Below are 19,065 nucleotides of genomic sequence, written 5' to 3'. Positions count from 1 at the left end.
GATTTCATGGAAACTGTAGTACAAATGAAATTGCTACTTGCCTTTAAATTCTACTGGTTTAGGATTCAACTTGTTTGAATCTGCTGTCAGTTAGCTACCATCCTTCCGTCTTCTAGCTTCCGAATTTTCATTACTATCATTCATCTCTCACTCTCCTTTTCTTCCTTCATTTATGCTTTTTAATAAAAATTTTAATATTAAATTGTATTTTAGTATGGTTTTGAAAAGGAATGAAGTTAAATATGCGTGTTTGATCTACCTCTTTAATCAGAAGTCATTATTGTTGATTTTATTATCCACTGAGTAGTCTCTTTTTAACATTTGTTAGATTTAAGATAAGTACTTTTTTTAAAAAAGATATTATCTATTTGGGGGGAAAGGGAAATAACTATATCTAATCCTTACACTCAGAGTAGATTTGAAAGGAGTGCTTTTTATGTTTATATTTTATATTTAAGTGCTCTTATTATGACAGAGACCTGCTTCCTTCATGGCATGTGGGAATGTTTATTACTCCATCAACCTGAAAACAATAACTAGGAGCCTTATTTTACAGAGCTCAATCTTGTATATTAAGGACATATAAGAAGATGATCAAATTCTCCACATCAAAATCTGGGCAACATTGTTTAAACTTTAGAGAAATTAAGTCCACCAACCATGGGTCAAACGGTGTGTTATTCTTAATGTATGAATAAATTTGATTGTCACACATTGTTTTGAAAATATTTATTGTGTTTATTGGATAGGTTTGTGTTGAGATTATGGAGAAGGGATCGATTTATTTTTGCTGAGGTATAAATACACACAGTGTTATATTGGTTTCAGGTGTACAAGCTACTGATTCTGCAATTCTGTATATTATTCAGCACTCATCACAGTAAGTGTTGTCATTGTCTGTCATATATATATGTTATTACAATATCATTGACTGTATTTTCTATGTTGTCATACTGTTTTATAACTGAAGATCAAAGAAGTTAAGATATTTCCCCAAATTTATACAGCTAGTGGGCAACAAGGGTAGGATTTGAATCCAAGATTCACTTATTTCAAAGCTAATGCTCACTGTAAGTGAGTGTGTATACAAAATCTGGAACTCTGGGACTGCGTTAAAGGTCCCCAGAACTTGGGAAGAAGTTAAAGAAAAGTTACCTTCAGAAATCATAATCAGAAAATTACACCATTCATTATTTGTACATTTTTATGCAACCATTTCATTCAGTCTTTATAACAGCCCTGTAAGCTGTCCATGTGGATTTAAATTTTGTAGTTGTTAATTTCAAGTATGTAAAATATAGTTTGCTTATATCTAAAAATTGATTTATCTCACAAACCTCTTTTCCTGGCACCACCCACCAAGACCATTTCCACAGACAAAGGAAAAATTAATCTTACCAATTGGTAGTTGGTTGGTTACTTGTGAAGTAAAATTGAATCAGTTTAGGCTTTAAGCCAAGATTTTTAACCTTAGTTTAGGATTTTTCTCCTTACCTTCTACTCTTCTCCAGGTTCCTGGGAGACTCATATCATCCTGGCATCAATGGATGAATATGGGTTTCCATACTCCTTTCTCTCTGCTTGCTTGTCTCCACTGAGTTCTTGCTTCACCCTTGACATTTTGGCACCATGTATCAGCATCCACGAAGACCTAATTCTTCTTGCTTGGTCTCTGGACTTCATATACAGGATCTACAGCCATAATTATTGCCACGGTCTCCAGTTGTAAGGACCGTGCACTCTTTGCTCTGTTTCTTCAAACCCCAGTCTCCTTTATGTCTGACAACTCAGTCTTAGCTACCTTTGCACCCCCCTCATGGCAGAGTCTTCGGTAGCTTTTCAGATGCTCTGCCACAATACACTGGCATGCTTAGAATCCAAAGAAGTCTTCAGGCAAATCCTCCCAGGTACATTCCTTAGTTATTATCTTCAGTACTCTACACTTAGACATCTCAATGCTCTTTTTCTCCCAGTGGCCACTATCTTATTTCCTTTGCATAAGAAAACATATGTTATTGTATTTTTGCCTACTCTATAGTTATTATAATATAGCTTTATAATAACAATGTAAAATAAAAAATAACAATATAAAATAACAACTCTATAGGGACCAAAATGATCAATGACAAACATACTATGAAGAAGACAAGCTGTAGAAGAGTGTATAACCTGCTCGGTTTCTGTAAATATAGTTGCAGATATGCAATGTATTAAACATTTCTGGAAGAATACATGAATCTGTTAACAGAGGTTGCCTCTGAGGAAGGAAAACAGTCTTGTCTTGGGGATAGTACTGGAAGAGAAATTGTCATTGCCCCTGTATCTTTCAAATTCTACATCATGAAAATAACCTATTAAGAAATAAGTAAAAGTTTATTATAAAACATTTATAATTTGGCTTTTTCAACCTCCCAGGCTTCAGATAATTTGATTCTCAGCCACAGGCAGAAAGTAGCTCTTTTGGCAAAGCTATCTGTTTTTTCCCCTTCTCTACTTCCTGATGTGCCTCTCTTTCTTGTAGAACCTTACTAAAGGCAGCATGAAGCAGCAGCAACTGCTCCAACATTATGAAATTTTCCCTTCCATTAGCAAGGGGAATACTTCAGTAGGAAGATGGCCTGAGTCTCAAATATAACAGATAGACAGTTTAGCTACATATATTCATTTGCTAACTTGCCAGAATGAGTTCACCTGACCTCTTTGGCTAAGCCATATCTATATTTTAGGATTTGTTACTTACAGGAATTTTTGTCATCTTCAGGCCTATCACACTGAATGGGTATTTAACACATCGTGATGAATGTAAATGAATTAATGAATGATTTTATCTGCAGGTACAAACCACCTAAGTCAATTTTAAAGTTACTAACTGATAGAGATTTTTGAAGTCTGCAGTTTAGATTTCCCAACTGTCTAGTAATTATAGCTATCTTTTTTCTCCAATCCAAGATGCAGTTAAGGATCATGCATTATATTTCCTTGTCATATCCACTTAATCTCCTTTAATCTAGAAAAATTTCCCAGCCTCTGTATGTCATGTCATTGTTATTTTTTAAGTCTGGCCAGTGTTTGCAAGATGTTGTTTAATTTAGATTTTTTCTAAAACTTTCTTTTATTATTAGATTCAGATTAAATATTCTTGGCAAAAATACTTCATTGGTAATGCTGTGCCTTCTCAAGGTATCATACTAAGAGTAAGAGGAAATTGGTTTTCCTACCAATGTTCTACAGTAGCATATCATACTACTATGGCTTAATGAAAGGCCCAATATGAGTTTTTAATTCTCCTTGCTTTAATTTTATACTAATCAGGTAATGTCTAAGTGGTTCAATACGTATAGAGACCAGATATTAGTACATAGTATTTTATTCAATGGATATCACTTTTGGGGAGAAGAAAAAAAAAAGACTACCTTTTAAATTGATCAGTTTTTTGTGAGTTTGTATCAGTTTAGGGAGTTGATAAAATCAAGTTTCTGGTATGAAAGCTGAGGGTTAGGTTTTAATAATAACAATACCTCACAGGACTGAGATGAGAATTACTTGAGATGTTAACAGAAGTAAAATATCACTGATAGTAATGTGCTCTGTGAAGGGTCTCTATTAATACAATCAATCCCACTCAGGTATTTATTTTAGAAACCACATATGTAGTAGCAGTCTGGCACTGTTATGAGTACTTTATGAATATTAATCTTTATAGCTGATTATATCATTATCCCCATTTACAGATGAGGAAGCTGAGGCACGGAGAAGATAAATAACTTTTCAAGGTCATAAAGAAACTAAGGGGTAATATTCCCAACTGTTTACCCGTGAGATCACACCTGGAAACAGGCAGCCTCTATAGCTTCAAGCCATACTTAAGGGTGATTTTCCTTCAACTGCTCCTTTAAATAAATGTGTGTATTTATGTTATTTCTGTTACAGAGAGAAGAGGTACTCCCTTATAGGGACTCATAAAGGCATAAAGCATCTAGAGATTTACTGCCTCCATTACGCTGCTGGCTCTCACAGCACTTGTTATGTTTTTATCAGTTTCTCTCCAGAAGGTAGGAATTGTGTTTTCTCTGTATGAATTCTTTATATAACTATAGTTTTCTTGACTCTGAACTTAATTTTTGTTAAATATGAAAAACATCTGACACCTAAAGAATAATATGCAATGTGTCTCCAAATAGTCAAGGTATATAAATGCGTTGCCTTTAAAAAATATTTCTATTATAAAATTAATAGATGTTCATTAAAAAAACATAAGACAATACAGAAAAGTATAGTAACCTTCCACCTTGTAATAAGTACTCTTTATATTTTGTTGTATGTCTTTCTGAATTCATTGATATATTTGTATATAATGTATAATATATGGATCTATACAATATTATGACTAGGATTGGTAATCATAGGATATAAATGTTCTTTGGCTAGATTGCTTCTTTACTTACTTTACAAATATTACCTTATTTGTCATGTTAGCAAATATCTGCATTCCCATTATTAGTGGTTATATAATATTCTAGTTTAATAACATAACATAAATTATGTGACCACTTTCCAATTATTGAGTATATGGGATCTTTCCAGTTTTTATCCTGTGTTAAACATGACTTCAGTAAACATTCTTGTACATACATATTGGCATTTGTGTCTAGTGATTTTTTAGGAGAGTTTCCAAAAGTAAGTGTTGCAGACCCTTAGTTCCTAAGCATGCTTGCTGATAAGAGGGTTCCGTGGCCTGTCACATAAACAACCGCTGTCTATATTATTCACCATCTTGGAAAATACCGATGTATAGTAGTAACAAAGGTCTTAGAAATCAAACTTATTTGACTATCGAATGCTTTCTTAAAATAACATCGGCCTGCAGGATGTTGATACAGTTGGAGAAATTGTATGGGCATTGGGGGCAATGTGAGAAATTGGTATGCTTTCCACTCTGTTTTGCTGTGAGCCTAAAACTTCTCTGAAAAATACAATTTATTAAAAAAAAAAGGGAAAGATGAGTTTTTAAATGCCATTGTATACATTTACATTTAAAATTAATTTTAGACTTTTACATACACATGCACAAAATAACATCAGAACATATCAACATCCCACTGAACACTTTGGAAAATGCTAGCTTATGGCATATTCTTTAAAATGAATTGGTAGATCAAGGGGCAAATATATGGAAAGGCTCTCCCAATTTGCATCTCCAACCAACAGTGCACCAGAGTGCTACTTTCTCCATAGTTTTGTCATGGATATTATAACAGTTTGTTTTCAAATAAATCTGAAATGAGAAGAGTATATGGCATTCTAATTTTCATTGATTTGATTACTAGTAAAATGTATATCTTTGCATATTTTTCTCTTTTATATTTCTTTTATGCCTGTGTCACTTATGCCACATTCCAATTTTTTTCTTGGTGGTCTTTGGGTTTTTTTTCTTTATTGATAAGAAAACACATATTAAGAATATTAGTACTATAAATCATATGTGATACAATTATGTTTTCCTAGTTTTTCATTTAATATTTTTATATGATGCTTTGTTTTTATTTTGTGTACCTCGTTTCTGCCATATAAGGTTAGCATTTTTAAAGAAAACTTAACATCTGCCTCTCCAAAAACATAACAAGTTTTTTTTTATTCTTGGATTAGATAGAACACAAAATTTTGTGTTTTATATGTAATTAATATCTGATTCACTTTTAAGGTATCAGTTCAGAAGAAAGCAGTACCTTCTTAAGGACTTCTGTGGGGTTTGATAGTGAATATAGTACTTCCTCAGAGGAAATTAGGAAACTACCCCATGATTCCTAAGGCTAGTAAGGATACAGAATATCATCAGATGTGGTTCTTATTCAAAGAAGAAAGAAAAATATTCTCAACTAGGTAAAGAATTGTCCATGCACATTAAAAACAGAGAAGGAAAATAAGTCTGAACCTTAGCCATAGCTAAATAGAATTATGTAAGTTTTTATAGTTAAGAAGGATCTTTGGATTAATATTGTCAGATTATTTCATTTTATAGAGGAGAAAACAAAAGAAAAGAGAGTTTAACGCAAGTTTGTCCAAAGTACGCAAATGGTTTTTTTTGTTGTTGTTTTCTCAGAAGACTTTTAAGAAGTAAAGAAAAGGTTCTAAAAAGTTTTCATTATTAACAATAACTAACATTTATGAGTACTTACTATGTACCAGACAATCTACTAAATACTTTAAGTCATTTGTCTCACTTATACTCACAATATACTTTGAAGTAAGAACTATTATCATCCCCTTTATAGAGATAAGGAATCTGACTCTAGTCCAGGCAGTCTGAGACTTAACAGCCCTCACTCTTAATTGCTGTTTTTAAGAGACGAGACTCTTAAGTGTTATAATCAGTAAGAAAATATATGCCACTATTAAATAAAGTAGACAGATAGTGGAAGAACAGAGAGGATTGCAATGGTCAATCTTAGAAATAAGCAAGAGTGGAACATTTTGGCAGAATAGGTAGCAAGAAATATTTTTTACATTGTAAGTAAAAAAAAAAAGTGAAAGCTCTAATTAAAGAAATTTGTGGTATGACTTCACTCTAGCTTATTCCCTGGTTTTCAGAGACTGTTGCATCCTTCACTTCATCTTTACATTTATAAAAATTATTTTGGTTTTTCAAATTAAATATGGCTATGAGAACTATATTACAAAATTCTAAATTTACAGAGGTTTTCCCCATTATCACTGCTTTTCATAATCCCTTTAAGGACTTTACATTTTTAGTTGCATGTATTATGCAATGTAGTCCTTAGGCATTTTTGCTATTAAAATACCTTTTTTATAAATTAGTAAAGAAAGCAACACTCAAAACAGATGGACTATTACTCTAGGTTTTAGTGATTGCTATAGTTGATATCTAAAGGTAGACATGAATTAAACAAAAAATGAAATCATGAAAGAAGAAAAGATTTTCAAAAAATGAATTTGCAAGTTTAGTTCTAAATAGCAATCACAATTTTAGCTCAAGGCTTTTTTGGGGGATCGTGAATAATGATTAGGTGAGATTATAGGCCCCAGGCAAAGCCTCAGGACTTTAGTCCTCCTAGCCAGTCATTTATCCTCAAAAAAATGGTCCTCAGGCTGTGCAGAGTGTTGGTTGAAATACCAGAGGGAATCAAACCTGAGTCTGTCATTTTATCCCAAGGGTCATATCAGGAGTCTGATGCTTAGATGGTGAGATAAATGTTTACCAAAATGAAAACCCTTGATAGGCTTTTCAGTTACTGTTAATTTATTTTATTTTTACTGCTTTGGGGTATGTATTTTTATTTATCTGCAGAAGGAATTATGTATAAAAAATTATAACTCTAAGAAACTAATATCACAATTGAAAATTGTGCTCAACTCTGTATAGCATCTATTTGAGGGAAATAGGTAAGATTTTTTTTTTAAGATAATAAATTCAACCTCTCATTTTTATTAGATTTTCATGGAAATTTATGTTTGAGAGAATTCTGATTTACTATACTTTGCTAAAAGTGTTCTTCTGGCCTGATATTATCATGTAAAATTATGAGTTGGTGGGTGTGGATATTTTCAAGTCTTGAATTCATAGATAATTATGTATTTTCAGTTACCAAAACTTCAGTTCTCTTCTGTCTTTACAGCTATTTGCTCTTTTTCCTAAAACTTCATGAGTTGAGTTGTTAAAATGGCATTCACAACTTTTTAAAATGTATTTACATAAGAGATAGTAAAAGTGAGAGAATTAACAAAGCAAAATATTTATCTAATTCACCCAGTAAATGAAATAATAATGATTATAATAGTAATTAAATAGTAGTGTAGTAGTAATTATCTAATAACATGAAGAATTGCTATGCTTTAAATAGGCTTCACTGTGTGTCAGGTACTGTTCTAACTCATTCTAACTTATAACTCTCATTATTATTCCTATTTTTAAAATTAAGAAACCAAGTCAATATGAGATTAAGCAGTAGTAAATCTGGGATCAGAAAATTGAACAAGGACTTGAGAGCCACAGTAAAAAAATTCTGAGTCCTGAGGCGCCTGGGTGACTCATTCAGTTAAGCGTCCGGCTTCGGCTCAGGTCATGATCTCACAGTTCGTGAGTTCAAGCCCCATGTTGGGCTCTGTGCTGACAGGTAGCTCAGAGCCTGGAGCCTGTTTCAGATTCTGTATCTCCCTCTCTCTTTGACCTTCCCCTGCTCATGCTGTCTGTCTGTCTCTCTCAGAAATAAATAAAACATTAAAAAAAAATTTTTTTTTTAATTCTGAGTCCTTCAGAGTCTCATATCACTGAATACAAGGCTTGGTCCTGAGGATATAGCGGTACACGAGGTAGACACAGTTCCTGATTTCATTAAATGTAAATTTTCACAATTATTTATTTTGTTTCCATATTATGAGGTGATGGGAGAATATATATAGGGACCTCATATTGTCTGGGAGAATCAGGCAGAGTCCCTGAAGAAGGAGTGTTTCACCTGAGAGCTGAGGGATGAATAGATTCACTCGATCAGTGGAATTGGGGAATGGGAGACGGAGGGGCCACACTCTGATTTTGGTGGGCCCTAGACACGTTTGCTTTTGTGGGCCCCTTCCTACATAAATAATATTAACAATTGTGATTTGCAGTTTTACTGGTATGGAGAGAAATACGTTAAGATTATATATTAAAATATTTTCTTTGACGTAAAGGGTTTTTTTTTCTTATCTTAAAAGAAAGTATTTTTGTGGACCCCTAAGAGTGTTATTGTGAGCCCTAGGCACTTGTACCTACTGGACTGGATGGGTAAGTCAGTCCAGGAGTAGGAATACTGGGCTGGAAACACTTCAGAAGGAGGGAATCGCATACACAGAAGCTTCCTAGAAACTTCGAGGGCCTTGCCTGCTCAGGAAACTGATGTGGTTAGAACAGAGAGTGCAGGGGAGGGAGGAAGAAGGGAGGCTGGTGAGACAGGAAGGGCCCTGGAGGCCTTGTTTCAGATTTTGATATTTATCCTATAAGTAATGGAAGACCTCCAAAGGTTGTGGGTGTGTGTTGCTGGGGGGTGAAAGAGGGGGCCTTAAATCAAATTTGTACACGTGTGTAAAGCACAGTTCTGTGATCCCACTTCTCCCACTTCAGCTTCACCTGTCTTTCCACTTCTCCTTCTGATACCTTCATTTATTCAGGTAAAAGTCATTTGCTTTCACCAAAGATTTTTTATTTGTTGCTTTTAGATACCATCTATTAGCATAAATAAAAGAGACATTATACATTCACTCAGTCACTCTACCCTACCTCTACCTTTTCTCTTTCGTTTTTCAGTTAATTTTATCTTTGTGTTTGGTTTCTCTGTTGTAACTGTGGAGAATAAACTGGTACCTTTAACCATAGATGCTGCTTTGGGATTGTCCCCTGTTGTCAGACAAGGACATTAGTGCACCCACCTTCTCTGTGATTCTGTCCTCTGTTCTTTCATTTTTATAACTCTAAAATTGATGTCATTCACATCTAGTTTATAACCAAAATCAAGTATTTACATTATTGTGTGAAAAGACCCCTTGCATTTGCTTTCTCCTCCATCTGGAATATCCATTACCCAGATAGCTGCACTTCCTGGTCCTTCTCTGCCTTAAACACTCAGCCCAACTGGCAGCCACTCAGTAGGGCCATTCCCGGCATCTTATGGGAAATAACAACTCCTCTACCTGGGATTCTTTTTTTTTTTTTTTTTTAAGTTTATTTGATTATTTTGAGAGACGGGGGGAGGGGAGGGACAGAGAGAGGGAGTCAGAGGATCTGGAACAGGCTTTGTGCTGACAGCAGACAGCCGGACGTGGGGCTTAAACTCACAGTGAGATATGACTTAAGGTAAATTAGGATGTTTAACCAACTGAGCCACCCAGGTGCCCCTCTGTGTGAGATTCTTACCGTACTTTCCCTGTTAAGTTTTTCTCCACAGCACTTACTCTTAGTACAAATGATATCTCTTACTTCACTTAACTTTTGAAATTATTGTCATTCTCCCCGTTCTTAACTATAGCTTCAAGAAGGCAAGGAATAGCATCTACTTTAGCTAATTTGTTTGATATTTTTGTCTATTGTTTTCACCCTCACTATATTCCTGATAGATAAAACAGTACCTGATACAGAATCATTTTAATTTAGTGACTGATTATAGTCCCAAGTAGTCATCTTTCATTATATGTGCCATTTTTCAATTTTCTTAAAATTTGTAATTTCCTTTTATTTTTTTCTTACATTGGTTTTATTTATCACATTGCCAGTTCTTTCTGACTCTCCATACAACATGCTGGTGATCTCTCTCTCTGGTTTTGTTCTTTTCCCTGGGAATTGCTCTCCTGGAGCCTTATTATATCCTCTGGCTACACAGCTGTCATCCTCGGGCTTCTCCTTCCTGCTCTTTTCATTGGCACTATGACAGACGGCCCACATTTTTATCTTTTTCCTTGTACATCATCCTTTAATGAAGCGTATCCCTCAGCAACTTTCTGTGAAAAAATATTTGAATGATAAATTTTTTGAACTTTCAGATATTTAAAATGTTTTTTATTTTATGCTCACTAGAGGTGTATTGAGCTCCTGACATCAGAAGGTACAGGCCTGGGGGCCAGCCTCACTGGGGCAAAGGGAAGAGGTGGGTGGGTATTCATCGGCATTAGAAAGGAAGAAAACACAATTAAAAGGTACCACATTTTGGGTGCCTGGGTGGCCCAGTCAGTTAAGCATCAGACTTCTGCTCAGGTCATGATGTCGTGGTTGGTGAGTGTGAGCCCCAGGTCTGGCTCTGTGCTGTCACTGCAGAGCCCTCTTCAGATCCTCTGTCTCCCTCCCTCTCTGCCCCTCCCCTCACCCATCTATTAAAAATAAATAAACACTTTTTTAAGTGCCACAGTTTTGGCTGCCTGCTCCACATGAGATACTATATAAAAACTGACATTTTGTGCTTCTTCTTCTAACTTCTTTTTTTTTAAGTCTCAACAATCATTGTGTTAAACTTGTAGGAAAGGCATCACTTTTCAAGAATATGCTGAAGAGAAGAAGCATTTGCTGCCCATTTAACTGCTTCCATCTGAATTCTAGTTTCTCTGTGTGCTAGAGCACACATCATTTTCTCCCTGAACTTGGAAAGCCTTCTAAAATTCATTAACACTAGCCTGAGTCTGCAGCTCATTTTCCTTTTGGCAACTTTTGGGGTCCGTCTTGGTTTTTCCTGGTGCTTTTCAATTCCTGACGATGTGTCTTGGTGTAAGCTTCTTTCTGTCCATATTTTACTGTTGAATTCAGTGAGCATTTTCAACTGAGGAGTTTCATTCCTAGAAAGTTATCTTGCATTATTTCTTTAGTAATTTCCTCCTTTCCTTCTTTATTGTTTTGCTGCTTCTTGCTTTCTGCAATTTCTGTCATTCTGTGAAGAACCACATAGCTGAACCTCTAATGCTCATCTTTTTTATAATACTTTCTGTTTCTTTTCAAATCTGTTTCCATGCAGTGCTCTCCATTCCTAAAACAAAACCCTCAAAAAAGAGATTTGTAGGAGGGTTGAAATATAAAATTTTGTTTTATTTTCCTAGAGCCTTTCTTATTTTCTGGATTTTTTTTCTTTTTTTAAATTTATTTTAACTTGAAAAAAGTAGTGCTCAAGTGCATGGGTTCTGAAGCCAGACTGAGTGTGAATCCCACTCTCCCACATGATCTTAAGCAATTTTATTTTTTTTTTTTTACAAATAGTTTATTGTCAAATTAGTTTCTACATAACACTCAGTGCTCATCCCCAAAGTGCCCTCCTCCATGCCCATCCCCCCCTCCCCCCCACATCCATCAGTCCTCAGTTTTTGTCAGCATTCAAGAGTCTCTCATGGTTTGCCTCTCTCCCTTTCCCCCACCATTTCCGCCCTTCTTCTCCCCCTTGTTCCTCCGTCAAGTTCCTCCTAATCCTCCTATACGTGCAAACATATGATATTTGTCCTTCTCTGCCTGACTTATTTCGCTCAGCATAACACCCTCAAGGTCCATCCATGTTGCTACACATGGCCAGATTTCATTGTTTCTCATTGCCATGTAGTATTCCATGGTATAGATAAACCACATCTTCTTGATCCATTCATCTGTTGATGGACACTTAGGCTCTTTCCATGTTTTAGCTATTGTGGAGAGTGCTGCTATGAACATTGGGGTACATGTGCTCCTATGCCTCAGCATTTCTGTATCCCTTGGGTAAATTCCTAGCAGTGCTATTGCTGGGTCATAAGGGAGTTCTATTGTTAGTTTCCTGAGGAACCTCCACACTGTTTTCCAGAGGGGCTGTACCAGTTTACATTCCCACCAACAGTGTAGGAGGGTGCCCGTTTCTCCACATCCTCGCCAGCATCTAGAGTTCTCTGATTTGCTCATTTTAGCCACTCTGACTGGCGTGAGGTGGTATCTCAGTGTGGTTTTGATTTGTATTTCCCTGATGAGGAGGGATGCTGAGCATCGTTTCATGTGTCTGTTGGCCATCTGGATGTCCTCTTTGGAGAAGTGTCTGTTCATGTCTTCTGCCCATTTCTTCACTGGGTTGTTTGTTTTTCGGGCGTGTAGTTTGGTGAGTTCCTTATAGATTCTGGATATTAACCCTTTATCTGATATGTCATTTGCAACTATCTTTTCCCATTCCGTTGGTTGCCTATTAATTTTCTGGGTTGTTTCCTTGGCTGTGCAGAAGCTTTTAATCTTGATGAGGTCCCAACAGTTTATTTTTGCTCTTGATTCCCTTGCTTTTGGGGATGTGTCAAGTAAGAAGTTGCTGCGGTGGAGGTCAAGGAGGTTGTTTCCTGCTTTCTCCTCTAGGGTGTTGATAGTTTCCTGTCTCACGTTCAGGTCCTTTATCCATTTTGAGTTGATTTTTGTGCATGGTGTGAGAAAATGATCTAGTTTCATTCTTCTGCATGTTGCTGTCCAGTTCTCCCAACACCATCTGTTAAAAAGGCTGTCTTTTTTCCATTGGATATTCTTTCCTGCTTTGTCAAAGATCAGTTGGCTGTATACTTTTGGGTCCACTTCTGAGTTCTCAATTCTGTTCCATTGGTCTATGTGTCTGTTTTTGTGCCAATACCATACTGTCTTGAGGATGACAGCTTTGTAGTAGAGGCTGAAGTCTGGGATGGTGATACCTCCCGTTTTGGTTTTATTTTTCAGTATTACTTTGGCTATTCGGGGTCTTTTGTGGTTCCATACAAATTTTTGGATAGTTTGTTCTAGTTTTGAGAAGTATGCTGGTGCAATTTTGATTGGAATTGCATTGAATGTGTAGAGTGCTTTAGGTAGTAATGACATCTTAACTATATTTATTCTTCCTATCCATGAGCATGGAATGTTTTTCCATTTCTTTGTGTCTTCTTCAATTTCCTTCATAAGTTTTCTATAGTTTTCATCATACAGATCTCTTGTATCCTTGGTTAGGTTTATTCCGAGGTATTTTATGGTTTTTTGTGCAATTGTGAATGGGATCAGTTTCTTGATTTCTCTTTCTGTTGCTTCATTATTGGTGTATAAAAATGCAACCGATTTCTGTACGTTGATTTTGTACCCTGCAACTTGGCTGAATTCTTGGATCAGTTCTAGTAGGCTTCTGGTGGAGTCTGTCGGGTTTTCTATGTAGAGTATCATGTCATCTGCGAAGAGTGAAAGTTTGACTTCCTCTTTGCCAATTCTGATGCCTTTGATTTCCTTTTGTTGTCTGATGGCTGATGCTAGGACTTCCAGCACTATGTTAAACAACAGTGGTGAGAGTGGACATCCCTGTCGTGTTCCTGATCTCAGGGGGAAAGCTCTCAGTTTTTCCCCGTTGAGGATGATGTTAGCTGAAGGCTTCTCATAGATGGCTTTGATGATGTTTAAGTAGGTTCCTTCTATCCCAACTTTCTCGAGAGTCTTTATTAAGAAGGGATGCTGTATTTTGTCAAATGCTTTTTCTGCATCTATTGACAGGATCATATGGTTTTTATCTTTTCTTTTATTGATATGATGGATCACATTGATTGATTTGCGAATGTTGAACCAGCCCTGTAACCCAGGAATGAATCCCACTTGATCTTGGTGGATGATTCTTTTGATATGCTGCTGGATTCGATTTGCAAGGATCTTGTTGAGAATTTTTGCATCCGTATTCATCAAGGATATTGGCCTATAGTTCTCTTTTTTTGCTGGATCTCTGTCTGGCTTGGGAATCAGAGTGATGCTGGCTTCATAAAATGAGTCCGGGAGTTTTCCTTCGACTTCTATTTTTTGGAATAGCTTGAGAAGAATTGGGATTAATTCTGTTTTAAATGTCTGGTAGAATTCCCCAGGGAAACCATCAGGTCCAGGGCTCTTATTTGTTGGGAGATTTTTGATCACTGATTCGATTTCTTCACTCGTTATGGGTCTGTTCAGGTTTTCTATTTCTTCCCGTGTGAATTTTGGTAGTGAGTGTGTGTTTAGGAATTTGTCCATTTCTTCTAAGTTGTCCAATTTGTTGGCATATAATTTTTCATAGTATTCCCTGATAATTGCTTGTATTTCTGAGGGGTTGGTTGTAATAAGTCCATTTTCATTCATAATTTTGTCTATTTGGGTGCTCTCTCTTTTCTTTTTGATAAGCCTGGCTAGAGGTTTGTCAATTTTGTTTACTTTTTCAAAAAACCAACTCTTGGTTTCATTGATCTGTTCAATTGTTTCTTTGGTCTCTATGTTGTTTATTTCTGCTCTAATTTTTACTATTTCTCTTCTTCTACTGGGTTTAGGGCGTTCTTGTTGCTCTGCCTCTAGCTCCTTTAGGTGAGCTGTTAGATTTTGGACTTGTGCTTTTTCTAATCTCTTGAAATAGGCCTGGAGAGCAATGTACTTTCCTCTTAGGACTGCCTTGGCCGCATCCCATAGATTTTGAATTGTTGTGTTTTCATTTTCATTTGTTTCCATATATTTTTTAATTTCCTCTCTAATTGCCTGATTGGCCCATTCATTCTTTAGAAGGGTGTTCTTTAACCTCCATGTTTTTGGCGGTTTTCCAGACTTCTTCCTGTAATTGATTTCAAGTTTCAAAGCATTGTGATCTGACAGTGTGCATGGTATGATCTCTATTCTTTTATATTTATTGAGGGCTGCTTTATGTCCCAGTATGTGATCTATCTTGGAGAATGTGCCATGCGCACTTGAGAAGAAAGTAAATTCCCTGGCCTCAGGATGTAAAGTTCTAAATATATCCGTCAGATCCATCTGGTCCAATGTGTCTTTCAAGTCCATTATTTCTTTAGTGATTTTCTGTCTGGTTGACCTATCCATTGCTGTAAGCGGAGTATTAAAGTCCCCTGCTATTAGCACATTCTTATCTATAAGCTTGTTTCTGTTTGTGATTAATTGTTTTAGATATTTAGGTGCTCCCATATTCGGTGCGTAGACATTTATGATTGTTAGTTCTTCCTGATGGATGGACCCTGTAATTATTATGTAGTGCCCTTCTTCATCTCTTGTGATTGTCTTTAATTTAAAGTCCAGTTTGTCTGATATAAGTATCGCTACTCCGGCTTTCTTTTGATTTCCTGTAGATCTTAAGCAATTTTAAATTCTGTGTCTCTACCTTAACCTTAAATGGAGATAAAATGATAGTATGCCTATCTCAGAGATCTGAGGATTAACTGAGTTGATAAACATAAAACACTGAGAATAAAATCTGGAATTGAGTAAGCCTTGTATGTATTTGCTATTATCATGATTATTATAATTATCATCATTATTACTATTTTGTGGATCTGATGTCTGCTCACTGTCCCTGAAGATATTACCTGAAGGTCCTTTTAAAGTCCCCTTTAAAAAAGGTCCCCTTTTTTGGGGGGCGTCTGGGTGGCTCAGTCTGTTAAGCATCCAACTTAGCTCAGGTCATGATCTCACGGTTTGTGTATTTGAGCCATGCATTCAGCTCTCTGCTGTCAGTGCAGATCTCACTTCAGATTCTCTGTCTCCCTGTCTCTCTACCCCTCCCTGCTTGTGCTCTCTCTTTCTCCCAAAAATAAATAAGCATTTAATTAATTAACTATTAATTAATTAAGGTTCCCTTTGCCACTCCATGTCTGCTAGGCTGTGGTTTCCTGTACCCCATGGCTGCGGTTTTTCTCTGCTTTCTAGTTCTCGTTAATTTTTCAAAATCTCTCATCTGTTGATGGCCCAGCCATTGTGGTGTTATTTATTTTTTATTCCTGTACTATCATTTTAGTAGGTGTTAAAAGAAGTAAAACCATGTATGGTCTTCTTACCATCTTTAGAATGCCTTGAAAATTTCTAATCAGAAAAATGACCAGATAAATTGTCATTTTAAAAAGAAAACTGTGGCTAAAGTTTAAACTATAGCAACATCAACTAGCACACTAGTTTTTCCTGTAATCATATGTGATTCTTATAACACTTAGCAAAAGATGGAGACAATAAAACTATTTATTAAAATACTGATGTAAAGAGTATATTCTTAGACCTAAATAAATGGGTTAATATTTAACAAAATACAATCATCCAGAAATAAGTTACTTTCTCTTACTGAGAGCAAAATATATATATTATTATATTATTTACATTATATTGTGATGTGTTATATATAAATATTAAAATGTTTATATTATAACATAAAATATATATGTTTTTTATATATTTAACATAAAATTCCCATGGCCAAAACAAAAGTGACTTTCTTCAGAAGTAATTGAATCTCTAACTACTCTAGCAATGTTTACATCTATCACTCAATACCATCTCATACCTTATCATGGAATATAAATGTGATTTGCATGGGATAGCACTAAATTAGTCTTAAACCAACAATTAACTCCTAGAAGCTTATAAACTTTCATTTGCAGTACATTGACAGATATGAGGATGAAAATAACTATCTTATAGGTTGGCAGTGATGACTAAAATGAGATAAAATATATAATGTTCGCTGTTTTCCTTTTTTCTTTGTACTATGGGACCATTTTTAATTTTTATATTTTTATTAAGTTTTTATTTGAATTTCATTTTAATTAACATACAGTGTTATATAAGTTTCAGGTATACAACACTTCCATACCTCACCCAGTGCTCATCATAGTGAGTGCACTCCTTTAATCCCCATCATCTATTTCACCCATTCCCCGCCCCCCGCCACCTCCCCTCTGATAACCATCAGTTTGTTCTCTGTAGTTAAGAGTCTGTTTCTTGGTTTCTCTCTCCCTCTCTTTCTTTTGCTTGCTTGTTTTGTACCTTAAATTCCACATGTTAGAGAAATGATATGGTATTTGTCTTTCTCTGACTTACTTATTGTACTTGGCATAATACTCTCCACCTCCATCCAGGTAGTTGCCAATGCCAAGATTTCATTCTTTTTTATGGCCGAATAATATCCCATTGTGTATATATACCATGTCTTCTTTATCCATTTATCTAACAGTGGACACTTGGGCTACTTCCATAATTTGGCTGTCAAAAATAGCTGCTATAAACATAGGGGTGCATGTATCCCTTTGAATTAGTGTTTTTGTATTTAGAGGCTAGATGCCCAGCAGTGTGATTACTGAATCATTAGGGTAGTTCTATTTTTAACTTTTTGAGAAACTTCCATACTATTTTCCACAATAGCTTCCCACTGTTTGCATTCCCACCAACAGTGCAAGAGGCTCCTTTTTCTCCACATCCTTACCAACACTTTTTGTTTGCATTTTTTTAATTTCAGCCATTCTGACAAGTATGAGGTGAATATCTTCTTGTGGTTTTGATTTGTATTTCCCTGATGCCGAGTGATGTTTACCATCTTTTCATGTGTCTGTTGGCCATCTGTAGTCTTCTTTGGAGAAATGTATGTTCATATGCTCAGCCCATTTTTCAAATAGATCATTTGTGTTTTGGGGAATTGAGTTGTATCAGCTTATTATATATTTTGGATACTAACCCTTTATCAGATATGTCATTTCCAAATATCTTACCCCATTCAATAAGTTGCCCTTTAGTTTGTTGATTGTTTCCTTCATTGTACAAAAGCTTTTTATTTTTACATAGTTCCAATAATTTACTTTTGCTTGTATTTCCCTTGCTTCAGGAGGCATATCTAGAAAAATGTTGCTACATTCAATGTCAGAGAGATTACTGCCTGTCCTCTCTTCTATGATTTTTTGGTTTCAGGTATCACATTGAGGTATTTAATCCATTTTGAGCTTATTTTTGTGTCTGGTGTAAGAAAATGGTCTAGTTTCATCTTTGTGCATGTAATTGTCCTGTTTTCCCAGCACCATTTATTGAAGAAAGTGTCTTTTTTCCATTGGATATTCTTTCCTGCTTTGTTGAAGATGAATTGGTCATGTAATTATGGGTTTATTTCTGGATTTTCTATTCTGTTCTCTTGGTCTGTGTGTCTGTTTTTGTACCAGAACCATACTGTTCTGATTACTATAGTTTTATAATATAACTTGAAGTCTGGAATTGTGATGTCTCCAGCTTTGCTTTGCTTTGCTTTTTCAAGATTGCTTTGGCTGTTCAGGATTTTTTGTGGTTCCATGTAGATTTTAAGATTGTTTGTTCTAGGTCTGTGAAAAACGCTATCTTTGGTATTTTGATAGGGATTCCATTAAATCTTTAGGTTGCTTTGGGTAGTATAGACATTTTAACAATATTTGTTCTTTCAGTCTATGAGAATGGAATGTCTTTCCATTTCGCTGTGTCTTCAATTTCTTTCATCAATATTTTAATGTTTTCAGAGCATAAGTCTGTCACCTTAGTTAAGTTTATTCCAAGATACTTTATTATTTTTGGTGCAACTCTAAATGGGATTGCATTTTTAATCTCTCTTCCTGCTGCTTCATTATTAGTATATGGAAATGCAACAGATCTCTGTTCATTGATTTTGTATCCGGAGGCTTTACTGAATTCATTTATCAGTTCTAGTAGTTTTTGGTGGAGTTTCTACATATAATACCAGGTGATCTACAAATAGTAAAAGTTTAACTTCTTCCTTACCAATTTGGATTCCCTTTATTTCTTTTTGTTGTCTGATTGCTGAAGCTATGACTTCCACTATTATGTTGTGAGAG

The 19,065-nt window shown here is 35.5% G+C and overlaps 1 protein-coding gene across 1 annotated transcript in view; it reads left to right on the top strand.

Moving 5' to 3' along the window:
• Positions 1-623: 623 nt before the first annotated feature.
• MBD5 (methyl-CpG binding domain protein 5) overlaps positions 624-19,065 on the top strand; it is a 147,395-nt gene continuing 128,953 nt past the window's right edge. Inside the window, exons 1-2 of the mRNA XM_039244572.1 lie at positions 624-672; positions 3,931-4,052. The gene's annotated coding sequence lies outside the window, so the exon portion shown is untranslated. The remainder of the gene's footprint in view (positions 673-3,930; positions 4,053-19,065) is intronic.

The sequence above is a fragment of the Hyaena hyaena genome, unplaced genomic scaffold (genome assembly GCF_003009895.1).
Source record: "Hyaena hyaena isolate Hyena2069 unplaced genomic scaffold, ASM300989v1 scaffold_246, whole genome shotgun sequence".
Lineage (NCBI taxonomy): Eukaryota > Metazoa > Chordata > Mammalia > Carnivora > Hyaenidae > Hyaena > Hyaena hyaena.
Note: the sequence above shows the minus strand (reverse complement) of the source record. Positions and strands in the feature narration are given on the sequence as shown.